The sequence below is a fragment of the Pinus tabuliformis genome, chromosome 1_2, assembly GCF_031772625.1.
Source record: "Pinus tabuliformis cultivar Carrire ecotype Pingquan chromosome 1_2, CPIR1, whole genome shotgun sequence".
Classification (NCBI taxonomy): domain Eukaryota; kingdom Viridiplantae; phylum Streptophyta; class Pinopsida; order Pinales; family Pinaceae; genus Pinus; species Pinus tabuliformis.
The window spans coordinates 63159539-63186919 of NC_142298.1; positions in this window are offsets into that span (position 1 = coordinate 63159539).

The following is a 27381-nucleotide window of genomic DNA, read 5'->3' on the forward strand; positions in this document are numbered from 1 at the left end:
CCTGAGGATAATAAGGGGACGAATGCTCCTGATGGAAGCCTAATTTACGAGCCAATTCGGACATTAGTTGATTCTGGAAATGACTGCCATGGTCAGTGACAATCTCCCTTGGGATACCGAATCTTGAGATGATCTGATTGAAAAGAAACAAAGTTGTCGTGTCACTATCGTTCTTATAAGTAGGCATGGCCTCAGCCCACTTAGTGAAGTAGTCTACAGCCACGATAATGTACTTGTGATTCGCCGCTGAAGGTGGATTACAAGTCGTAAAGTCAATGCCCCACTTAGTAAAGGGACCGACAGTGACAACGGGAAAAAGAGGAGCTGGATGCGCACGCATCTTCCGAGTAAATATTTGACATGGGTGGCAGCGTTTGATCGCTTCCACATAGTCCTTAAAAAGTGAAGGCCAAAAATAGCCAGCATGTAAGATGCGTTGGGCTGTAGCAAGCCCTGATAAATGACCACCACAAGCTCCGTTGTGGCAATCATTGAGCACGGACTCTGCTTCCTCTAAGGTTAAACAACGTCGGAGGATTGAGTCAACCCCTCGATGATATAATGTGTCACCAATAATAACATATTTTTTTGCCAGGTGACATAATTTGTGACGTTCATCCTTGGAGAAAGTAGAGGGGCACTTCGAAGTCTGGAGATAAACAATGATATCTTCATACCAAGGGTCTTGTGCAGAGATGAGGAATATATGTTCGTCGGGTAAACTTTCCTCATAAACAATATCATCTCCACAAGGTAGCTCCGAGATAAGTTCCGCAAAAACCATGGATTTCTTAGATTTGGCAGACAAGAACTCGAGATCGAATTCTTGCAAAATGACTATCCATCTATTATATTTGCCCCCAATCACTCGCCTACTGAGGACAAATTGAAATGGATTAACTGCCGCTAAGACAAAAGTTTTACGTAGCAAAATATAATGACAGAGCCGTTGGACAGCATGAACAACTACCAAGGCCAACTTCTCAACCGGAGAATAGCGAAGTTCAGGGCCTATTAAGCCTCGGCTCAAATAATAAATGACGTGCTCGGCGAGAGCATCGTCCTCCTGAACTAGAACCATACCAATGGTTGATTCTCCTGCAGCGAGATATAAAAGGAAGTCTCTACCATAATCCGGTGGACTCAAAAGCGGGGAAGAGACTAATGCTTTTTTCAAAGCATCAAACGACCGCTGCGCAAAGTCATCCCATATAAATGGAACTCCTTTCCGCAGTAGACGCATGAACCCTTTAGTGATCTCGGCATAATTTGCTATAAACCATCTTAAGAAGTTAGCCTTCCCTTGAAGACTTTGAAGTTGCCGAAGTGAAGACGGGGGAGGCAACTGAATTATTGCCTCAACCTTGAAGGGATCAACCCGAATCCCTTCATTGGACACAATAAACCCTAACAGCTGACCGGACGTAACCGCGAAAACGCACTTGTTAGGATTCAACCAGATTTTATAAAAACGACATCGCTCAAAGACTAATCGAAGATGACTAGGGTGATCTCTTCTCTTTCGAGAACGAGCAGCGAGATCATCTAAGTATGCCTCGATGACATGTTTGATGTCGTGGAAAGCGTATGACATGGCCCGCTGAAACGTGGCTCCAGCATTTTTAAGACCAAAAGGCATCTTTCGATATGCAAAGGTCCCCCAGGGACATATGAAGGCTGTCTTATGCTGATCTTCAAGACGGATAGAAATTTGATTATAACCTGAAAAACCATCCATGAAGGAAAAAATCTCGTTACCCGCACACTCGTCGATAATTTGATCAATAAATGGCGTGGGGTAATTGTCTTTTGGACAAGCCTTATTTAGATCCCTAAAATCGATGCATACTCGGATTGTTCCTTGCTTTTTATCTACGGGGACTGGATTAGAAACCCAATCGGTAAGAGGAACAGGGTATATAAAACCCGCCTTTAGCAGCTTCTGGACTTCAGCTTTGATAGCTGCTGCTTTCCTAGGGTTAACCGGATGAAGTTTTTGACGAACAGGTTTCGCGTTTTCATATGTCTTGATCTCATGTTGAACTATAGAAGGATCAATGCCAGGCATTTCTTCATAAGACCAAGCAAATACGTCACGATATTCCTTAAAGAGGTCGGTGTAGATTTGAATTTCTTCAGGGGAACACTCGATTCCGATGAAGATATTCTCAATGATGTTAGGGTCCCTAGAGATGTTGATGGGTATCGTTTTTGAAATTATCGACATATTACCTTCGGCACAAATGTGTGTTGGAGCCAAAGGGTTTGACACCATATCAACATCACTAGTACAGAGCTCGGAAAGCCTAGATTCCACTTCCTGCAAAGGAGGAAGAAAGTACGAACAATGGTGTAAGTCTTCCCAAGGTTGATCTATACCCATCATTACTTCAAGGATTGCTTCTTCAGAAGGTAAAATTGAATCTAAGCAATCCAAGGTAGAGATAGAATCTAAGCTCCAGGCTGGGGCCACATGACCATCCAACTCTTCTTCAGAATAAGGAGTGGAGTGGTTGTTTGCAGTGTCTACGATAGACTGATATCTAAGCTCAGCTGCGGATATAGGAAACGCCATTCCATTTGCTTGTCCTTCAACTAATGTGGTCGTAGGTGAAGGCAAGGTCCAAGGGTTGGAAAAATAATGAGTTCGGAAGAAATCTTCTCGAGGAGACTCCTTGGATGATGAAATAGCATTGATTTTTGCAAAAGGAGAGGGAAGATCAAACGTACCCATCAATGAGGAATACATCCCTACTCCTAAATTCTCAGTCGGCGGGCGAGGGTTATCCACCAAAGGAACAGTAGAGTCGGAGGTTGCTTGAGGATCGATTGGGGAGTAGTCCAATTGATCAACCTTAACGTTTTTCCCCTCATGAGGAAAGCAAATGACATGAAACAGAGTCGATACGACGGCTTCCATTTCGTATACCCAGTTCCTTCCTAATAGGAGATTATAGTCTAGGTTAGCATCTACGACTTCAACTTCGATATTAACGACTTTCCCTCCAACACATATAGGAAAGGCCGGGATAATCCCATGCGGCTTGTGAGAATGACCATCAAATGCAGTCAAGACGATTGGTGAAGGAACAGACGAAGGTGAACCAATAGCCTTCCAACATGACATCGACATGACACATGTTGAAGCTCCTTCATCTATAACGGTGCGAAAAATATCGATTTTCCGGTATGTAGACTTTATCTGAAAAGCCATATGATGAGGGAGTCGCTTTTTGACATTTAACATGTCAAAATTGAGCACTAAAGAATTAGCCGGATCAACTACTCCAATTGCGGAGAGTAAAGTACTTCTTTGAGCCGGACATGACTGGAGAACCTCCAAAGCGGACATAGCACATGGGCTCTGAGCCAGATCCTCCACAATGGAGTAATTTTGGGCGGCCCTAGCGTTAGGGTTAATCGTCGCGCGTTTGGCGGAACCTTTCGGTATCCGAGGTATAGTCTCAACAGGGGGTCACTCAATATGAAGGTCAGTACCTCCGGGAATAGTTTTATCCTTAGATGTTTCGACTTCACCATAATCACGTGACCGAGTAGTCACATGGACATTTGAACCCATCATAAAAACATTTGATGCTTTTTCCCCTTCCTGGTTGTCCCCTGAGGAGGTCCCAGGATTCGAACTCGCGCCAGCAAGAAGTTGTTGCCCTTGGGGAAATGGGTTAGTTAACACAGCTTGCGAACTAGAAGTCCCTTGCTATCCTAACAAGCACTGAGCGTCTTCAATCCTAGGGCAGAGATGAGTTAGATGGTCTCCACTGCATAATTTGCAAGGAAACTTAACTTTCTTTCTCGACTCACCTTTACCACCACCAGCGTTGTTACCGGATTTATTTGCATCGGGCTTCCCATCCGAGTTCTTCTTCTTACCACGTCCTTTCTTTTTCCCATTGGAACTTTGATTTCCTTTGGGGTTATCGGATTGGACGGCATTAATTGAAGAAGTTTGGGAAGCAGGAGGATTAGACAATGTGACTTGGTTGTTAGAAGCAGTTTGCAAAGACAACTGCTGCAATTGATTCAACAAGTTCACTGTAGTTGTGTCTACTGACCCGATGATACCATCCGCGTGCAGACCTGGCTTCAGCTTAGCTAAATCAACCTTAGATCCTGGAGCATCTGGCAAGTACTTTTGTAGGATCCCAGACTGAGAGTAGATCAATTCTAATTGCTGGGCCCTAAAAATGGCTTGCTCCTCAGAATAGATAGACATGGAGACATCCTTGGAGATCTCGGGTTGTAAAGACTTCAAAAACCACTCGAGACGGTATTCTGGAGGAATTTCGGCTTTAATGAGCCTCTTTCTCCGTCTCCATTCTTGAATGTGATCGGAAATGTGAGTAGCCTTATCCTGACGAAAGGTGGCCAGAAGTTCAGTTCCGGCGTCATAGCGGACAGGCAACTGAAAGTGATTTAAGAAGATGTTGGCTAAGTCGGCGAAGGATGTGAAGCTGCCCCTGGCAACTCTATATACCACTTGGCCGCATTTCCAGTCAAGGTGCGTTGAAAGAGTCTCAACCTAACCGAGTCATCGATAAGGGAGTTAGATGAGCACCACAAATGGAATGTGGTTACATGGTCGCCTGGGTCTTCACCACTCTTCCCTTCGAATTTTGGAATGTCTGAAGGGAGTTTAGTTGGGACTGGAGGCCAGGCTGGATTATACCTGATTGGGTCATTTGTTAACTTAGTGATTTCTGACAAGTTTAACGTTGCCAGAAACGGAAGCCTAGGAGGACCTTGGGGATTCCACCCAGACTGGGCAGAACTCCCAAAGCTCTGAAAAGATTGTCCTGGAATTTGGAAGGCACCAGGCTGCCCGAAGTGACCAGTAGAACCGGCTGAACCAAAAGGCAAGCCTTGTGGTCCAGCAAAATTCGGAGTTTGACCAACTCCTGCCATATAACCTCCATAACCAGCAAAGTTTCCTCCTAAAGGATTGTAGGGAGTTGATAACCCCTGATACGGATTCCAAGCCGAAGCAAGGGGAGGAATACTTTGAAACATGCTAACCGTGGTGTACGGCCTATTCCCTTGTTGGCCGATAAACGAATTCCCAGTTCCCACGCTACTAACCCCGGGGTTATTCCAACCTTGGAAAGGATTGCTGCTTTGTCCTATAGAAGAAAAAGGCATGGATCCTACCATCGGGTTGGAATGTGGTATATGACCACTTCCGAAAGGAAAACCCTAGAATGAAGCTGATCTGCCCATCATGGACGTAGCGACACTAAACGGAACTGATGGAATACCCTGTGATTGGGTGCCAAAAGGGAAGAGTCCAGTACCAAAAGCATTGGTTTGGGCATTTCCACTCGTGGACAGAATGGAGGTAGACCCCACTAAAGATGTGCTAGCAAAAGATCCGAACAAGGAAGCGGAGGGGATGGAAATGGTTCCTCCCCCTTGCACCGATGTAGGGGTTTGCATAGTCGTAGCACTCGTAGAAGCCATGCTTCCAGTGGTGGTCATGAATGGTAAGCGCATAGCGTAACCTGGACTTGCTGGTCTATGTGACGGAGTCCCAACGTATTGCAATACGTCTGGATGACTAGATGGTAGTGGAGAATTTGGAGCCCCTAACGACTCTAAGAATTCTTCTACCTCTACGTTATTCTCCGCTTGAAAGCGAACTCGAGAAAGGACTGGAGTGTCCCTCTCTTGCTCAGAAGTGCCAGGCCTTGCTTGGCCGCTAATGTCCCCGAGAGGAGGATCAATCCCTGATGCGTCAACCGGTGTAGGACGAAGCCCGCCGGTGGTATTCCCTCTGCGCCTTCTAGGAGAAGGCTCTAAACTTGGTGGCGAGAGACCACGAAGTCTTCGAGACCGTCTTGGAGATTGGTCAGCCACTTTGAATTTTTTGTTATGATCTAACTAAAGACTCAAAAAATTAAAAGCTAGGCCAATTAAGAGCACAGAGCACACACTATAAAGTCCCTAAAGATACAGCCAGTCAAACAACTTCCACGTATTTCCGCTCCGGGTGATTAGGACCGGACACCAAAATACGAGAAAGTGAATCAAGGGGCCTTCCAAAGATAGTCTGGGATGATGAGGGCCCAGTCCTATCAGCGAAGGTATCAGAGGAAGTTACGCTGACCTCCTAACAACAGCCTGCGCCGGTGCAAGCCCCCAAGCTTCGCAAGGGTGCCCTCCAGTAGTACTGTCGAGAGTGATACAACGTCAACCTCAGGTGCCACGGGATTCCCCTCCACAGCCACCTGTGTAGATCCCTAGGAGAGGCAACTATGGGTACCAACTCGTCACAGAAGCCAGGCGGAACAGTCGTGAGGTAAGTTCAGACAAGTAGGAGAGGGGGTATCTCTCTTCCCTGTCTTCACAGACCCTCGTGCTTAACTCCCAGATCCGGAGCTTTCCTGGTCTTCCCAATGCTATTGGATTTTCTCTCGTTATTCAGACTCTTATGTTTGACATTTTATGTGGCCTTGGAGAGTTAACTCTCCACTCGCCTAATCCAAGGCCCTAAAATCCTAAACTTGTTGGTGTAACTGACTAAAACAAAAAGTTCTAATGGATTTTAATTAGCGCTTGATTTTATTAGGCTGTTCTTTAAGTCACAAGGTAATGGAGATGAAACTTGTGGTGTTTTTATGGACGCAAAAGAAATTAATAAAACTTAGCTACATGCACATGCACTTTTTGTTTTCGATGAAGAGCAATTTCTATGAGGTTCAAAGGTACTTCTAATATAAACAAATTTTCCTTTTCTTTTCAGACTCCACACTCACAAAAACTAACAAAACTATATATGCCTAAAAAGAGATGCAAATCTATCCTAATGCAAGAACTATATGTGGATGCACGATTTAAAGACTACTCTAAAAACAAAGAAGGAAAGATGTTGCCTTATCAAATTTGTCTTGCCACTAAAATGCTTAGATAGAAGATGATGTGTTACCAATCATTTCGTCCAAACAATAAAAACAAGTTCTAAGATAAACACAAAGCACTTTCACTTCGCAAAAAGGAAATCAAATGAAAAGCAAGTTTAAGAAAGCGAAACTCAAAACTTTCAAAAGATTTTCTTTCAATCAAGTCAAGAAGTCTTTTTTCAAAGAATGCTCTCAAAAATACTGACACCAATGATTGATGAATAGGCAACCAAACACTTTTGTGAATTGACACCTTTCAAATGATGAAAACCCAACAAAAATAAATGTGTTTGAAATCGCTCTTGACAATCAAAAGCAGCAATGAAAGTCCAAAAGATCAAAAGACAAGTTTCAAGAAAATGGTAACAAACAACTTTCCCGAAACGAAGGAGCAAATGGTCACAAAAATGGTTTCGTTAAGCAAACAAAAGGGTCATCAAAACAAAATGAACACAAAGATTGAATCCAATCTTCCTACTCTGCCAAAACAGAGCGGTCAAGATTCTTAACCCGAACTCTTGTGTGTTAAAGAACAATGACGCTTGCAATCAACGAAAACAAGACTAATACTCCTTATAACTAGAGAGAGTTCAGAACAAGATGCCTCCTGTTAAACAGAGGACTGTTACTGGAAAATGACTGCTTCAAACTGACCCAAACCACCAGACAAACATTCAGCAAAAAGAAAATTTATAAATCTTGAAAATTATATAATATATGCGCCTGCAGTGATGTGCAAAATGCGTGTACACGCGACTGTAACTGAGGAAACCTGCGTATACGCAGGTTCACTTAGTTCAACTTGCGTATATACGCTTCTGTAATCCAGAAAAACAGCGTATCTGAAGATTTTCAAGAAAAATAAAAATACAGACTGAAAAAACTGGAAAAGCTTAGAGTTCAAGAACAGATCAGACAGTCAGAGCCAGCAAACAGAGGGGTTGAGCCTTGATTGGCTTGAAGACTACCCAAACTAGGAACAACAAGAGTGTTGTTCCCCAGCGGAGTCGCCAATTCTGGTTGAGGGGAAAGTACCCCTAGGGTCCTTTGGGTTAAGACTCTACCAGACTGAAAATTGCTTATTCAAAGAAACACACACACATCCATTATCTTTACTGTAAGCAAATTCTAATGTTGAGGGTACGTACCTAAGGTCCTACGTTCGAGAAGGCCTTTAGGGTCCAAAACCTTCTTGGAGTTCCCTTCTTCTCCTTTGACCTGTAAAACAAACAAATCAAAGAACACAGCAGTACATGGACAAATACTTATACATAAACCATCTTCATGCTATAAAGTTAGTTATAAAAATCTTTAAGTAACTACTTGCATAAGAATTCAAAACAAGAATCTCATAAGCACAAAGAAAGATTGTTTCGGGAACCAAGACATGTTTCTTTATATAAAGGCAAGTAAAGTACATATAACGGAAAGATTTCACCTGAAACACCTTCAGCAGGCTCCAAGCAAAGCTTCCTCCCAGATTCGTTCCAACCTCAAGCCTCCAACAAGAGCTCCTTCCAAGTCTTACTCAATGGTGATATAAAGGATGAATGATCACCAATACACATGGAAACAAGGGTTTCCTATGCAAAATGGGGGAAGTGCAGAAAACACCAAGGACTTCAGACCTGGTCTAAGGGGAAAATCTCAGCATAATAATCTTGCTCTCTTTTCTCTCTTTTCTCTCCCTTAGGCCTTCCCTTTGATGTCTTTTTATACCATCTCCAAAGTAGTTTTTTAGTTAGGAGTTGGTTGGGAACAGTTGGGCCACGGGCACTAACAGGTGATCAGCAGGTAAAACCCGCGATCTCCGCCCGAAAATAAGGAATTATTTATTTTTTTAAGTGTTTTAATACATACACGCGGGTTAGGTATACACAGACCTGCGTGTACACGCGTTTAACTCAGGGCAATGTCGCGTATAAGGGATAAAACATTGTTTTTTAAATTTTAGGACCAGGTCTGGAAGGAGGGGTTGCCCTAGGCCATGAGTGCAGCATCACAAACCATAAGAGTGAGATTTGGAGCTATAACACTAGAGTCGAAGAGGCAGTGTTGGGAGGTATAGGAGTCAATGCTGGGATGATTTCATGGTTGGGTTTCAGGTCATAGAGTGATTGGGTATTTGGTCAAGTACATGAAAATCATTGTACATCTTATTGTATCGTGGATTGTTTTCCCTGGTTTGGGAATCCATAGTCTTGTCTTATTTAAGTCATTATAGGGTGGTAGGGAGGTGCTAGGAAGGTATATGAAGTCGCCTACAGGTTGGGGCCTGTGAACACTTTAGGGTGGTAGGGTGGTACTAGGGCGAGTTGTGGCTAGCTAAGGTGTTGGGGCATCCATTCAGTTGAGTATTAAGAAACCATTGCGTTGGGGCGTCCTTCCAGTGGGAGCTAGGGAAGAATTATTTTCTAGATTTCTAGGAAGTTGTTGCTTTCATTTCAGTTGGGGTTGAAGATTAAAGAATTTATTAGAAAAACGTTCGGTGGTTTTTGACTCGGAGGGAGTTTTCCACCTAAAATTATTGTGCCTACTGTGTTCTTTTATTTACTGTTATTACTGCATAAACATTAATAATAATTGAAGATTAACTAATGCTCTGAAAATATTTAAAAGTGCTAATTTCTAAGGAATACTGATTTACCCCCCCTCTCAATATTTCCAACATTGGTGAGACAAAGAAATAGACATCAGATGCTTTTTTGTGTGTGAGCTTGTGAGAGGAATAGTTTGCAAAATGAGCGTCTACACATATTGGTAGAGGCTAATTTTCCCTTGGGAATTGCACTAACAATTAAGAGCTAGTTCCTAGTTAAATAAGAGTACCCTGTGTGCATAGATTGAGGGAAGAAGATCAGGGGTATTATAGGTGTTTGAAGCTTAGGACAAGAAGAGAAAACCATATTGGTTTCCATTGAAACAAAGTTGTTTTGTAAGAGATATGTTGCTCATTTTCTATCAATAAAATTCTCAATCTAGCACAGGGTTTCCCAATTGGGTTCCCTAGAAAAATTGTATTGTTGAATTGTGTGATTGTGTATTTATTTATGTTCCTATTATGTTGCAAATAAGTAGAGAAATTTTGTGTCTATATAAAATAAATTAGTTTTAGATTGTTCATATTGGCAGTTGCAGAATTCCATGGATTTTCTACATTGTATAAGAGTAAATATCAGAGTAAAGGTTGACACACAGAGTTCATATTGGGGAAGGAAAAATAAGGGTGTCATAAGCCTAAGGAGCCAAGCCAAAGTGTGGAAAATAAGACGAGGTTAGCTATGTTTCCCTAGTTCTGGTCTGGCCGTGCAGGAGCAGATGTTGGCCGAGTTTGTTTGGAAGTTTCAAGCACCAATTATTGGAAAATTTCCTATGTGTTGCAGGCCACATAAGTTATGGATTTAAGAAGTGGGTTGAGGCCCCTGTGAGTAGCGTATTTAAGGGTTGTAAAGGCCTAGTTTCTTATAGGAAAGAGGGTTGCATACTATGGTGGACCAGCGTAGGAGATGAGGTTCTTTATGAGGGGAATAACATAACTTTTGAGGACTATTTTGGGGGCCAAAAGTAGGGAACTCTTGTAGTTGTTTAGGAACCCTAAAGCGAGGGTTGAATCCTTAGAAAATAGTGCTCAGATCTGACTTCTTTCAAGACAAAAGAATACACCTCGAAGAGGTAAGGGATTTTCTTTCCAAGTTGATCATTGCGAGGTGATGCAGGGATTAGGGAAATTGACAGTTGTTTATCTTACCCTAGTTTAGTCATCTAAAGGCTATTAGAAGATTGATATGTGGGTAGTCCTTGATGACCTACTTGAGAATTATGTCCTTTGTAAGAACAATTACATAAGACAGTCCCTATCTGGTCTAGTTTAGAGAAGAAAATAGGTCGCGACCTAGTCCAGATCGTGTAAATAACAATGGGTGTTGGTTCATTAAGTTAGGATGTATTGAAGTGGTGGTTAGTCGGTAGAATCAAGGAAACAATGGAGGATTATTCATAAGTGATGAACAACAATGCTTGGCAAACCTAGATCAATCAAGGTGTTGATTGTGTGTGTGGGAAGTTTAAGTTCTTATGTTTAGTATTCTTGGAGTAGCCAAAGAGAGATTGATAGTGGTAGATTTGATGGTTGGAGATGCAAGCATTTAGAAATAGAAAAAGTTGTAGTGATCAATAGAAGAGGAGGAAAAGTACCTTCCATATGTGGTCAGTTAGGAGAATCCTTCCACATGACCAAGAATAAGAAGAGTTTCAACCACCTAAAGTAGAGTGACATGCAATTTCAGATTGAGCTAGGAGATGATGGTCAGTATGCAGCTAGAGGAGTTGGTAATGTCAGTTTTGAGAGGGAGTCAGGTAATCCTCTTCATCTCAAATATGTCCTCTATGTTCCAGGATTAAGGCAAAATATTGTTTCGGTATATACCCTTGAGGACAAATGAAATGACATAATATTCAACATAGGTAAGACATACCTCCATCACTTAGCTTTTGGACGTAAGAAGCATATAGGTGTGAGGTTGAAGAATATCTACAAGTTGTAGGTAGAGACAAGTGCAGCCTTGAGAAGTGAGGAAGAGAGAGCTCAAAGAAGAGAAGTGATGGTTGAGCGAGAGTAGGATAGATCTTTCAAGATGGAGCCTCAGCTAGTATCTAAGTTTGAGTCTAAGCTAGTTGGAAGTTGGGTTGACCAGTAGGATGATGAGGAGCATAGCCCAAGGCTAGTGGAGGGAACTAATCAATCAAAGACTCCTAGTATTGGGAGAGTTTGAGCCAAGTGGGCAAAGGATTTGGTTAAGGGAGATCAGAAGACAGTTGAATCTTCTAATATCACATCCAGTTAGAGGAAGAAGCCACAGAGGTACACAGGGTACATGGCACTTATGGACTCACAGAACATGGTGGGAAAGAATAGGTCTTTAGATTAGGTTGCGTAGAAGAAAGCATGAAATTATTCTAGTTGAGAGGGAGTAGCTGTAGTAGTGGAGAAAATGGTAGTGTTGGAGATAGATCCAAGTGGATGAGGTTCTTCTAGAAGAACCTTTTTCTAAGAGGGATCGTTAAAAATAGTAGCGAGAAAGGTCCTTCTTTGACTTGTGCCTTAGTAAAAGAGAGCAAGAAGATTTTTTTCTTAGCATTCACGAGTTCCTAAAATTTCGAACAAATTCCTAAAACTTAGGGTGAGTTCCTATAAGTTAGGGCAGTTCATGAAGTAGTTTGACTTATGCTTGGAATAGAAGGCTCAGTTTATTGTCTTCTAATGCAAGTTATTTTCAGGAAAATACAAACAAGTGAGTCTCAACTTATAATTTGAGACAGGACGAGTTGCATGAGTTAGTTCACTCATCAATTACAAAATCAATTCCTAAAATAAAAACTTTACAGTTTTAGCCTATTCGAAAAGCTTTTAAGGAGGACCAAGGAAAAAATTTATTCAATTTTTTTGTGAACGTGAGTTGGTGAGACAAATAAATAGAGAGCACATATTTGTGTGTGTGTCAGCTTGTGAGAGTAATAGTGTGCAAGAGGATCTTATTCACAAATTGGTCGAGGCTATTTTCCTTTGGGAATTGCACTAGCAATTAGGAGCTATTTCCTAATTAAATAAGAGTAGCCTATGCGCATAGATTGAGGGAAGCAGATCAAGGGTCTTACAGGTGTTTCAAGAATAGGACAAGCAGAGAAAACTAGATTGGTTTCCAATGAAACAAAGTTGTATTATAAGAGATGTTTTTCTCATTTTCTATGAATAAAATTCTCAATCAAGCAAAGGGTTTTCCCAGTTGGATTTCCTAGAAAAAATGTATTGTTGAATTGTGTGATTTTGTATTTATTTATATTCCTATTATGCTGCAAATAAGTAGAGAAATTATGTGTCTATATGAAAAGAAATTAGTTTCAGATTTTTCATATTAGCAGTTACAGAATTTTGTGAATTTTCTACATTGAACCTTGTTGTCTGAGAGTCCCTCGAGTAGCGAAACATGCATATTCCTCACACACACACACACACACATGTCAATTGGATGTAGCTCAGGTGGTTGGGAGAAATGTTGTTATCCTTACTACCCAAGTTCAATTCGTGCATAATAACATGTTGAGCTCATCATGAGTATATCCTTGTAATGGTTTTCAGCCTTGTTGTCTAACAGTCTCTCAAGGACCAAAACATGTTTATTCTCATATGGAATACCAGTTTATATCCATCTTAATTCAAATATATGAAGCACTAAGAGTGATCAATTCTCTCAAGGTGAAAACCTATTTTCTCAATGCAAAATAGATTTGATCCCTCTCGGCACTTAACAGGTCTAGAGTTAAGATAGATCTAAGTTTATATACGTGCTATGGACTTCAACTTGAAGAATATCACCAACATGCTCTCTGCCAATGAATTAGTGATGTTATCACTCAGGTTGTCCTTAAGCTCCTGAAAGGATATGGCTGAGGTAACCACAAACCAACTTTGGACTGCAGGTCCTAGCCCACCTGCAGTCAGAGAGGGCTCTCTCTTTCTGATTTAGCTTTGTTGATGATGATTTTAGGCTAGCTATTGAGTTCAGGGGTTTTGTTTGTGTTTTGGAGGGAAGATTGATGTTTTCAGGTAAAGAGGCCGGTATAGTGTGAATATTTCAAACCATTGGGCATGGAGTCAAGGAGTAGGACTGCTGGTGCGTTTTCTTTGTCACAGGAGGAATAAGGAGCAAGGTAGCTACACATGGAACAAATTCTCAAGTTTAAAGGATGGAAAGAATGCTAAGGAAGGAGAGGCAATTAAGAATCTCTCAGTCAGCTTAATAGAGAAGGGTGGATGAACTCTATCTAAGGGCAGTAAAGAATCCCTAGATAATTGTCAAACACATGTGAATTAGGGTAAATATGAGCCACGGGGAATTCATATTCATGTCCAAGTCATTTCAGATGAAAAACATAAAGAAACAGTAGAAATTGAGCCTAGAGTGCAGTTAAACAAGTTCTAAGCTAATCTTTCTTTTTGCTATTTAGATGGTGAAAAATGAAAACAGAGGTAAGAGGCACTTATTGATTCATGTTGCAGCACAAGAATTCCATCATTCGGTCTCCAGAGACCATTAACAACACATCAGACAGTCATCCCTCCAATCTCTTCAGCAATCTTTGATTAAAGAAAAAGTATCAGACATACAGTGCGAGTCTCTCATGAAAAGTTATCAATCGACCAACCCTTGAAACAATACAGAGGGTGGTATATATAGGAAAAGTTCTCCAAAATTGTTCACTACAGCTTTGACCTAAACAGGTCTGAAAGTAAATGATCACTTAAACCTAAACCTATCAGAAATAAATGTAAGAAAATATCTATGGGCTGCGCTGAGGGCAACCATATCAAAACTGAATTAATGTGTTGTCCTCGGTGGCTTGGTGCAGTGCTTCTGCAATAACTGTGCATGGATTTCCGCTCCATTGTAGTTCGGTGGCTTTAAGTGCTTTAACTGTGATTTGAGAGCTGGGATGGGCATACACCTCCTGATTTGACTTTGCTGGAGGCCATTCAATGTTGACCTGCTTTGGGAACTGAAGATTTCCATTTAAAAAATTAACTAATACTCTTTGCCGCTTCATCTTTCCTCTAATACTCTTTGACAAATGAATTGGGCCGGTTCTCTCCTTCGCTGTGGGTCGAATCAAAATTTAATGGCCACTATTCGGCCCTCTGTTTCCTTTAGAACTGCCTTTTGATCCTTTTTGCATGCCTCGCGAAGAAAATTGGGTCATTCGGCGCCTTCTGGGATTGCTGGGGGCTGCGCAATGAGGGGCTTTCCACTTCGGCCCATTTCCCATAGCCATGCGGCGCTAATCGCGCATGAAAAACTACCTTAGAATTTGAATCCGGGCTTCCTAAGCACGATTTTCGCCTCTTGCACCAAAAACTGATGATGACGTTAGCATGATGTCAACGGGTGGGACCATGGTACGGCGGATGACGTGGCAAGATGACGTCAGCAGGGTGATGTCAGCATGTATGGTGGATGATGTGGCAGGGACACGGTGGCAGTGACGTGGCAAGGGTGACTCGGCAGGAGGCCGACGTTGTGCAGATGACGTGGCACGGTGACTCGGCAGGCACGTAGAATAGGATAGGTGACATGGCACGTGCTTACAGAAGGCAGAAAACGGTTTCATCAAACCGCTTTCTGTACGGGAGCAGTATCCGTTAGAGCCCTTCCGATGCAATAGAAGGCGGACAGGTGTCTTTTGTACGGCGGAAAAACCGCCTCGCCATCAGAAGCTAACGGCCGAGCAGCGGGGCGCCTCTGAAATCGCCGAGAGCCGTCAGATGGGGAGGGCCCGATCAGACGGTGGACGAAGCGCGGAGCTGGCGGCGGGTTTAAGCTGGGGATCTGCGCGAATATTCGGATCTTCATAAAATGCCGCGGGGAGGGTTTACACTTTGGTTTTGTGGGTTTTATGGGTTTATACGAGTGGGGAAAAACAAAACTTAATGTTTATTAAAACCTTTAAACATTATTTTTGTGCAAATGATTGCGGAGGGGTAAAGTTACAGGGTTTTGAGGGCAGCGAGGTGGGTAAAGGTTCTTGGTCTAACCAGAGGTTTAGACCAATTCCAGTTTCATGACACGGATGGGTTCATAATAGTCCCAGGTGGACTACTATGTCCCAAGACTGAAAAAAAATACATAGCTATAGTGCTACAAGGTGGGATATGTACATAGGGGAGTTGTTAACATAGATTTAGTAGGGGAAAGGGAAAACAGATGGGGATTTACATAATAGAGTCAGTGGTTAATATGAAGATGATGAGAAAGCGCTAAGGTAAGGAACCTTAGGCTATTTTGGGGGAATAAAACTTTGTAAAAGAAGAATGGAAATCCTTGAGTGAGGCAGATCTTCACCAAGGCCAATGTTATGGAACATGATGAGAGTAAGAGGCTCAAGTAGATCTTGACCTCTTTGGGAAAATTAGTGAGTGATTTGGGGAATAAGAAGAAAGGGGAGTTAGTTATGTCCAGTTTGAGTTCCTCTAGATGAAAAACTGCATCATGACTGTGATCTGAAAAAATATAACACTTAGAAACACAAAAATTGATCATGAATCATCATTCTGCAACCTCAAAAACTACCTACCTAGCCTACTTTCCTAACATTTTTTCTTCTTTTTGGTTTGGGTGCACTTAGACTTGCAGACCCAGCTTTACAATTTTTTCTTTTTTGTGTTCTCCTATCTAAGTCTACACTTATTTTTGCCAAGGGCCCAGATTAAGCAGTTGGGCTCCTCTGATTCTCTACCTATCTACAAATCTGCCAAGATTAAGCTGTTTGGACAGATATCATTCTCTATATTCTAAAACAGGAAATTGAAACCTAGGGAGGCCAAGATTAAGCTGTTTGGCCTTCCCTTTTATAGAACATTCCTTTTTAAAAATGGTTAAGACATCAAAATTGGAATTCAGCAGTGGCATTTGGACTAGCACACTTCATGGTTTCTTCTTTGGTCTCTTCTGGAAATATGGAACATTGCAGCATGCAAAGTATGACATATTTGGCATGTAAAATGTCAATCATGAAAAATGAACACCTGTCGCAACAGGAGGCTAACAGTGGCTCCACTTGGGGATGGCTTTTCCTGATGAAAAGCCAAGAATAGCAGGTCAGACTTCCTTGATCTTCTGTGGTTGCTGTGGATTGAAGAAACTTCTTGGTGCTGGTTGCTAAATAATTGAAACTTTGTAATATGAACAACCTTCTCCTTAACTGAAATATTGTGAAATGCATAGCACTGCCTACTTTCTTCCGCGTGCTTGCTATTATGTAGAATTTTGCTGGAGCATTGTACCTTTGAAACATTTCCACCACATGGATCAAAACTGATGTGTTTGCTTTACTTTTGCTTTGACCAAGGGTGCTGATATGAAACTGAAAAATCTCCTCTGTTTTGATATTTTTGACTGAGGACTGCAAACAGCTCCCCTTTACCATGAATTGTTGTGATGTGACTATGCCACTCTTGCTGTTTTGTTGAAATTAGTACAGAGATAGAGCTTTTAAAACTGGAACACTTGTATTGGCTGTCTCCACAAGATTTATTGCTGCTCCTCTAATATTCAGAAAAATAAAACAAAACGTTGATATATACAAATATTACTGTACAAAAGATATATACAAAGCTGCCCTATATCCCTTAAAAGGGATCATGGTAATGTTTCAGCATACGGCCATTGACAGGGCCTTCTTCAGCAGAACTATCCTCTACAGACTTGAGAAAATAAGTGTTATTTCCCTGAATAGCAAAAATAACGAATGGTCCTTTCCATAAAAAATCAAACTTGGTATGTTTGCCCTTGTCTTCTCTTCGTGAGTCCCACCTTAGAACTTTGTCACCAATGTAGAAATCCTCAGCTTTTACTCTCTTATCAAACATCTTTTTGAGTTTTTCTTGCAAAGTTTGAGCTCTGTCATAAACTTGCTCTCTGGTTTGCTGAAGACGAATGGTCTGATTAATCCTTCTTTGAATGTCATTTGGTTCAGCCTAAATTTCCTGTAACAGTCTGATGGTCGGAATGCCCAGGGATGATGGAAATCTGGCCTCCATGCCATATACCAGCTCATAAGGGCTCATTCCAATGGATTTCTTGCTTGAAAGTCTGTCTGCCCATAGGGTATTTACCAGCTTTTTGTGCTAGTTCTTCTTGTTCTCTTCTAGCACTTTCTTTATGGTGTTGATGAGGCTCTTGTTGGAGGATTCGACCAAGCCATTGCCTTGAGGGTAATAGGCTGTAGAGTGGCCCAAGGTAATATGAAATTTGTGGCAAAAACTAACCATCTTTTTGGATTTGAAGGCAGCAACGTTGTCAGTGATGATTTTCTCAGGGCAGCCAAATCTAGAAAGGATATTGCACTCAAGGAATTGGATAATGATGGTGTCATTGGCTTGCCTGCAGGGAATGGCTTCAACCCACTTAGTGAAATAGTTGGTGGCTGTTAGGATCCATTTTTGCTGGCCTAAGGAAGAGGGATAGATTTCTCCAATGAAGTCAAGACCCCATTGTTGAAAAGGTTTTTCGGTTGAGATGGGTTTCAGGGGCAAAGGTAACAACTTTCTCTTGCCCTCAAAGATTTGGCATTTGTGACATGACATGGCAAACTTCTTTACATCTGCAAAAAGAGAGGGCCAGTAAAAACCAGCTCTTAAAATTTTATCAGCAGTGGACTTCCAATATAGATGTCCTCCACAGTCACCTGCATGGAATTCTTTCATGACATTGTTAATTTCATTCATGGTTAAACAATTAAGCAATATACCTTCATGATTTCTCCAAAATAATGCACCATCTATGACAAAAAACTTTAAAGCCTTCATTTTCAAAAATCTTTTCTTGGTTCTGGACAATCCTGGTGGAGAAAACTGGTTTAAAAGTACAAAACATACATCAACATACCATGGGGATTGCAAAAAGGTTTCACTGATCTGTGGAGTCGCTAGCTCCTGTTCATTGTCCAGTTGGTTAATGTCCAAGGCTTGAAAGTTTGTTTTGAACATCAGTTTGGCTAAACCTTGTCCCTTTATTAGTTTCGTTGGTTTTATTTCTATGTCATACTCAAGGACGTTTGCAATCCACTTGCCTCTTTTGCCTTCTAATCCCTCTTGGGTCAATATGTCTTTTACAACAACATTTGGGACATATGCAATCACATGTGAATATAAAATGTACACTCTGAAATCCTTGATGGCCTTAACGAGTGCATAGGCCTACTTTTCCATGATTGGGTACTTCAAAGGGGCGTCTCTTAAGGCTTGGCTAAAAAATGCAATTGGCTTTTCAGCTCCCTGTTCATTCTTTTGCAAAAGGACAGCAGCTATAGTATGATCAAATGCAAAAGAAAAAATGATAAAATCTTTGTCAAATTGTGGGCTGGTGAGGACAGGGGCTTGTGTTAAGGCAGATTTGATACTCTCAAATGCATGTTTGGTTTCAAGAGACCACTTTACCTTGGCATCTTTCTTTAGCATGTTGCTTAACAATCTTATCAGCTCGGCTAGATTTGGAATGAATCTCCTTAGGAAATTGATCTTTCCAAGGAATGCTTGCAGCTCTTTTATGTTTCTTGGATATGGGATTTGGAGGATGGCTTGGATTCTCTCAGGATCAATTCTAATCCCATCTTTTGATATGATGTGGCCAAGTATTTTGCCTTCTTCAAGGCCAAAGAGAGACTTCTTGGGATTCAGGGAAATGCCATATTTCCTGCATGTCATGAATATTTGCCTTAAGTGTTTGAGGTGCTCTTGATCAGATTTGGAAAAAGGGGTTAAGTCGTCAAGGTAAACAACTAGGAAATCATGTATTTCTTTGGCAAATGCAATATCCATTGCTCGTTGAAAGGTTGCACCAGCATTTTTAAGTCTGAATGGCATCTTTACGTACTTAAATGTTCCCCACGGTGTGGTAAAGGCTGTCTTGTCTTGGTCATCCGGGTGAACAAGTATTTGATTGAAACCTGAAAAGCCATCTAGCAAAGAGATTCTAGATGACCCCACTACTCTTTGTAGGATGTGATCCATCTTGGGCAAAGGATAGTGGTCTTTTAAGGAGACTTGGTTTAAGTTTCTCAAATCTACACAAAGTCTAATCTCACCTGTCTTCTTTCTTGTGGGAACAAGATTGGATACCCATTCAGAAAATCTGATGGGTGCTATTATGCCTGCTTCAAACATCCTCTTTACTTCCTTCTCAATCATGGGAAGAAGCATAGGGTTAATTCTTCTAAGTTTCTGTTTAAAGGGTTTCTGGTTTGGTTTTAAGGGAATTGTGTGTTGGATCACCGAGGTGTCATAGGATTTCAAATCCTCATAACTCCAAGCAAATACATCTTGGAATTCTTTGAACAAATCAATATACTTGGGCTTTTGATCAGGTGGCAAATTTTTGGATAGTTTGATCATTTTTGGCTCCTCTGCTGTCCCAATATTGTGTTCTTCTATAGCAGCATTTAATGGTTGTAATTTTGGCTTTCTGGGAACATCATTGGCGTCGAACATGTCTTCTAGTGGAGTTAGGCCAACAGGCAAAAAGTTATCCTTTAAGTCAATGATCTCTGTCTCTGTTTTGGCTATTTCTTCCAAATGCATTTGTTTCAGCTGTTCTATGTTTGTTTTGTCAAAAACAGTCGGGTTTAGGATTTGTTTGGCTATTGCAGCTGTTACAGCCTGTTGTTTTTCATTTGTTTGCTGTTCTAAATCGTTCATAGCATTCGTGTCGATGTTAATATTTGAAAACTCATGCTCTAGGGTGAGGAAATTATAAATCTGGGCATCATTTTTGAACACTTGCCAATCTCTAACGTTATTTGGGATAATGGGGCTATGTTTTATTTCAGCTGTAAAGTGATGGTTTGGCTCAAAGGGAAGTTTGCATGTACTAGCAAAGGTGGCTAGGCTGTGTGCATGAATGTTATGATTTCTTGAAATCTTGGTAAGCTCGAATTCGGTGAATGCATTGAGTATATTAGTGGCAGCAGTCCTATAGGCTCTCATTCTATTGTCATTGGTAACAAAATTACCTTTCATCTGTTGTATGATTAAATCAGAGTCACCTAGAATGGACACTTTTGCAGCTCCTAAAGATTTGAGCAGTTTAAGGCCTAAAAGCAGAGCCTCATACTCTGCCATGTTATTTGTGCATTTGAAATTCAGTCTGTAGGCATGTCCTTCTGCATGGTTGTTATATGTATTGTGCATCTAGACACCTGCCCCTATTCCTAACTTGTTGACAGAGCCATCAAACTCTAAATACCATGTGATTTCTTGCTTGTGGTTAGTACTAAGAATTTCAGCCATTCTTGCAGCGGGCAGATTTGAAATTTTTGTTTGGGGAGGTTTTTCTAGCACGCTGGTTGCATTAACTATTGTGACAGTCTCACAAGTATGTGCAACCGATTCTTCATTGATTTGTGCTTGTTGTTCTAGAGCCAAAGGCTCATCATTAGTTGGAGAATTTGTATTATCATTAAACAAAATAAAAGAATCCATATCAGAATGGATTGAGTAAATGGGAAAATTTTCAGGCTTGCTCTCACTACTTACCACATATTTCATGAGTGTTTCTCTGTAGAGTCTCTTTGGTTGCCCAAAGACTGAAATAGTAGCATAGGAGAGGTCTAGTTGAAGGGATCCTTGGAGCTTTGCTCCCCATGATCTTGACAGGAGCATGCCATATTTTGGCAGGATATCAGCCACCACCACATCCATGAGGATGGTCTTGTTGGGATACTGGACTAAGGAGACACACAAGTCTTTGATGAGGCCTACACACTTGACTTGACTTGAGTCAAATGAGTACAAATCTTTGTAGGGTCTTGTAATATCAAGGTTCAACTTTTCCATAACTGCTTTGGGCATCAGATTGTGTGATGCTCCTGAATCAAACATGGCATTGTGCAAGATTTTGTCATGTACATGTAAACTGACATAAAAGGGCAAGACAGATCCATATGTCGACTTTCCATTAACTTCTGGACCAAACAACAGTTCAGGGGTATCATCCAAAACATTTACATCGTCCTTATTCTCTGGGACTTGAAGTGATCTTTGAATTTGTTGCCTATATACATCATGTTTGGCAAGTTCTGAGAGGGGGATGGATATCTTCAACTTGGCTATTTCTACCTCTAAATTAAATGGCTTTTCCAATGGAGTCTTGGTATTGATAATGGCAGTTTTTTCTGTTTCATTTGAATTATCGGCTATTTTCTCTTGTTTATCAGCGTTATGGGAATTGATTGCTTGCGATTTTTCAACTTCAGGAGGGCTTTTTGGAACGTTGTTCGAGTTTTGCTCAGAGGAAGAAGGTGGCAAAAGCTGATCTATAGAAGGTTGCGCTTCTGTAATGTCTTCTACAGTCACTTGATGCGAGTTTGGGACAGGTATATCAGCTGGTTCTGTTATGACAGCCTTGCTCTTAATCTTTTTCGGTTGTTTGCCATCCTTTGTTTTGCTAGGTTCAGAAATGTCAATGGTCCTAGTTCTCGGCTTATATTGTTTGTGTACTTCATATGCAGCAGTATCATAACCTTGTTTAAAATCAAAAGACTCACCCGACTTAGTCTGAAATTGACTGAAGTTATGCTTATCTTGGTCTTCTTGGCTCAGAAAAGTTTGATGCTCACCCTTTAGATCCATCAGATTCATGTGATTGTCTTCTATGGGTTCACTAGAAGTGGATGCCTCAGCATAGTTTTCTTGGAAAGGGGGTCTTATGTCATGATCTTGGCTTGACCTACCAGCATTTGTGTTCTGCGTTTTCCTAAAATTTGGGTTCCTTATGGTATTGGACTGTTTTCCATCCCATGATGATCTCCTCTCAACGTTTTCTACTCTGTCTCCCAGCCTTTGCATGCCACTGATAATAGCATCAAGCTTTTGTTCTAAGGCTGAGGGTTCTTCCTTAAAGGTGGTTCTTCTTTCTATTCTAGCTCTGTTTCTTTTGGCAATTAGGTTTGCCTCTATGCTGACAGCAACATTTTGCATATTTGTAAGGGTCTGAGGAGCTCTTTCTTTTAACTGGTATGACATATTTGGGTCGAATCCATTAGGGAATTTATACAAGGCAAGGTCAAGTGGGGGTCTTAAGTTCTGTAGTATTGCATTATAGACATTATTGAATCTTGCACAGTACTCCAAAACAGTCTCTTGAGGTCCTCTTTTAATTGTATCATATTCAGCTAGTATGTGCAAGGGGTCTTTCTTCTTTTCCCATCTGTTGGTAAAGGATTGGTAAAGCTCATCAGGAGTGGTTATAGAATTTGTGGCAAGTGATCTGAACCAAGTTCTTACATCACCTGTTAGACTTTGAACAAAAATTTTCATTCTCAAGCTATCATCATCTATTTCATAGTTTTCAAAATAGTCCTGCATCTTCTTGGTATGATGTAGTGTAGTGAAAGGACCAGTACTGTCAAAATAGGTAATTTTAGATTGGTACTCCTGAGGTAAGTCCCCAGGATTAGCAGGTAGTTGCAGGGGTGCATATCTATTAGCCATATTGGCAGGGATAAGCGGGACAACGGGGATAAATGGAACAATAGGGACAACAGGGATAACAGGAGTAATTGGAACAGCAGTAGTGGTAGTTGTAGTATGTGCAGTGAATGGAGGTGTGGAAGGAGTGCTTTGAGATGTGGAAGATGAACAAGGGGAAGTAGGAGTTGAATGGAATAAAACTTTGACAGGAGTTGGAACACAGCTTGGGTGAGCTGTTTCAGGACTCAACTTAGCAAAATCTTCTTGTCTTTCTTGCTTCCTAAGAATCTTTGGGATTAAGTTCAGATTTTCAAAAGCAACTGGGGGATTTGGGTCTGGATTTGACCTTGTGTATCGTGGATTCTTCTTAGGAGCCATCTTCCGAATTTGTTTTTTGGTATTTTTCTGGGAATACTTTTAGAGTCGGCAATGGACTGATCAAATTTTGGAATAGCTGTGTATAGCCTAAAACTAGCATGAAGATTGACTGAAGCAGCTTTTATTTACTTCTGTTAATGCAAAGAAAAAAACTGTTTCAAAGGCTTCCTGGCTGATATTCAAGCTTCATCTGTAGTTTTAAGGAATATACAACAATTAGAAAATCAATTTTTCCAACCTGTTTTATAAAATTAACTGAGGATGTTCCCCAGTGGAGCTTTCCAACTTGGTTTATGAAATTATCTGAGGATGCTCCCCAGTGGAGTCGCCATTATGTTATCACTCAGGTTGTCCTTAAGCTCCTGAAAGGATACGGCCGAGGTAACCACAAACCAACTTTGGACTGTAGGTCCTAGCCCACCTGCAGTCAGAGAGGGCTCTCTCTTTCTAATTTAGCTTTGTTGATGATGATTTTAGGCTAGCTATTGAGTTCAGGGGTTTTGTTTGTGTTTTGGAGGGAAGATTGATGTTTTCAGGTGAAGAGGCCGGTATAGTGTGAAGATTTCAAACCATTGGGCATGGAGTCAAGGAGTAGGACTGCTGGTGCGTTTTCTTTGTCACAGGAGGAATAAGGAGCAAGGTAGCTACACATGGAACAAATTTTCAAGTTTAAAGGATGGAAAGAATGCTAAGGAAGGAGAGGCAATTAAGAATCTCTCAGTCAGCTTAACAGAGAAGGGTGGATGAACTCTATCTAAGGGCAGTAAAGAATCCCTAGATAACTGTCAAACACATGTGAATTAGGGTAAATATGAGCCACGGGGAATTCATATTCATGTCCAAGTCATTTCAGATGAAAACATAAAGAAACAACAGAAATTGAGCCTACAGTGCAGTTAAACAAGTTCTAAGCTAATCTTTCTTTTTGCTATTTAGATGGTGAAAAATGAAAATAGAGGTAAGAGGAACTTATTGATTCATGTTGCAGCACAAGAATTCCATCATTCGGTCTCCAGAGACCATTAACAACACATCAGACAGTCATCCCTCCAATCTCTTCAGCAATCTTTGATTAAAGAAAAAGTATCAGACATACAGTGCAAGTCTCTCATGAAAAGTTATCAATCGACCAACCCTTGAAACAATACAGAGGGTGGTATATATAGGAAAAATTCTCCAAAATTGTTCACTACAGCTTTGACCTAAACAGGTCTGAAAGTAAATGATCACTTTAACCTAAACCTATCAGAAATAAATGCAAGAAAATATCTATGGGTTGCGCTGAGGGCAGCCGTATCAAAACTGAATTAATATGTTGTCCTCGGTGGCTTGGTGCAGTGCTTCTGCAATAACTGTGCATGGATTTCCGCTCCATTGTAGTTCGGTGGCTTTAAGTGCTTTAACTGTGATTTGAGAGCTGGGATGGGCATACTGTTGGAAATAATACTGAGAGGGGGGGGTGAATCAGTATTATCAGATCAATAAAACTTTTTCAATGCTCAAAAACATATACGCTACTTCAGTTAAGTGAACCCGCGTGTACACGCTGCTGTGTCTAAAGCAACTAGCGTATATCCAGAAATCTTATGATTCAGTTAGCTTATCTTCAGTAAATGCATCAGAACATTATTAACCATATTAACAGTAAACAGGTGCAGTATAACAGAACAGATCATCACACAAAAGCCACACACATGAACACAAAGATATAAGGTGGAAACCCAATGTGGGTGAAAACCACCTGCTGCAAGTCATCTCAATCTTCTTCTTAATAAGAAAATACTGTTACAATATTTGTACTGGTGCAGTCTTATACCAGTACGGGAGCTACAACCCCCTTTGCTTTTGTACTAGCCGATCCATTTACTAGTACACAGGCTGCTACCTGCTACAATGCTCCAAAGATCTCCCTTAGCTTTTGTACTAGCTTAGATACTAGTACGTAGGTGCTTGCCTACAATCTTCTCTCCTCCAGGTACCACCTTTCATACATTTTCAGACTGGATACACTGAAGCACAACACATAATCTGTAAGGCCACTTTTCATCCAATTTTCATACTGGACCCATAACTATCATTGAAGCTCAAAACAATCATCAAACTCTGAATCACTGAAACCCTGTTAACAACAGTCACCAGAACACAGAGCAGACACAGAACTCTGTAATAACCATCAGATCCATCTGCAACTTCAAATATTAAGATTCACAATGTATACGCTACTTCGATGAATCAAACCCGCGTGTATACGCGCTTTTATCAAAGCCAACCCGCGTACAGATCTAAAAATAATTTCTCATAACTTGCAGCTGTACCAGACATCAGTCATACTCATAACACTTATAGAACAATACATGCGTCAGTATGTAGATCTAGAATAAGCATCATAAAGATAGTTCATTTCAAACCATTTGATCCCGATCTCTCCTTAGATCTTGCTCTCCATCAACCGATGAGATCTCTCCTTAGCTCAGATCAAGCAATGCATCATCAACCCATAACCTGCATGCTGGATCTAATGCTTCATCAGATATTCAAGACATTTCAGATGCACTTGCCTAATGATTTCCTTCTCCTTATATAGCCTTAGACCTTGTTCAATACCAAGAGCCAAAACCATAGTAACACAATACCATCAACTTCAAAACTAGGGATCGACACGCCCGTCGAGACACAATGGTCCAAAACCATAGGCACAACTTCCAAGGACTAACCGCCATGGACCAAAGGTACTTTTCCACATACACGCGCTTTTGCTGAAGCCAACCTGCGTGTATGAACTTTCTCTTCTTCTTATAGTCTGATCATCAATCCCTTGCTGCTGAACTTCTGCACTATGATTTGTCATCAGTGTGGTTTGCCATCAAGGACAACACTTATCTCATAATGCCAACAATCTCCCCCTTTGGACTTGATGGCAAAGCTAACTTGTCACACTTAGAACTATCATCTGATTCCTTTGAGTTGTCCTCCATCAGTCACATCTGATATCTCTTCTGAAGATTCATCCAGTTATACATAAGTGAGATATTCTTCTATGAGAGGGTTGCCATCAAGTACAACACATGCATCATAATGCCAACAATCTCCCCCTTTGGACTTGATGGCAACAACACCAAATCACTCTCCCCCTTTGACATCAAGGGCAAAGGGTGAACCAAGATGTTCTCTTCTTTTGCTGAACATTTCGCTGTCCATACTCCCCCTGAGTATCTATTAAAATCTCTGAATGATCTCCCCCTTTGTGTACCAATCTGTCAATGCTCCCCCTGAGTACATGCCAAGTCTCTGTACTGCTGAAGTGTGCTGTTCATGCTCTTCCTGACTGTAGGCAAGATCTGCAAAAGATGTTCTTCAAGAAGAACATGACTCTATACATCATAAAAGACCTTCCTATCACCAAAGACTCATACATACATCCATCTCTCAACTAAGTGAGGATATACAAAAATTGACTCATCCACCCAACCAAGTGGGGATACATCAAAAGTTTACATATGACAACCAATCATATTGCATCAATCATCCCAGGCATAGTGGGGAAACCAAAATAGGTCGTTACATGACCTTGACACCATGAAAGAGATATGACATAGAGACGAAAGAACTAGACCAAGACTTATGAAAGTCACCAGCAGCATCTGATAATCACCATTCAGATCAGCAACCAAGAGATCCTTCTGTTCTCCTTTCGCCTTTGTTCCATCTGAAACCAACAACAAATGTGGACTAGAACCAAAAGCTTTAAGATAATGCCAACAATGCATCATTGGAAGATTATCTGCTCCCCTGAACCTGTGCCAGATGATCTCTGTCAGACCCATATCAGGCTTTCTGCAACCAACATCTGTCCCTGCTGATTTCCTTAAAAACTCCATATACGCGTCTTCATCCACATAAACAAGCGTATATACGCGGATAGGCCTTATGAAACTCGCGTACAACCATTTTCATATCAGCAACCTGTAAATGTTATGCAGCAAGGTATGTCTGAACATAGATGTCAACTCCTCCTTTTAGACATCATCATGAAGTCATTCACATTACATGTGAAACCACCATAGCTATTAC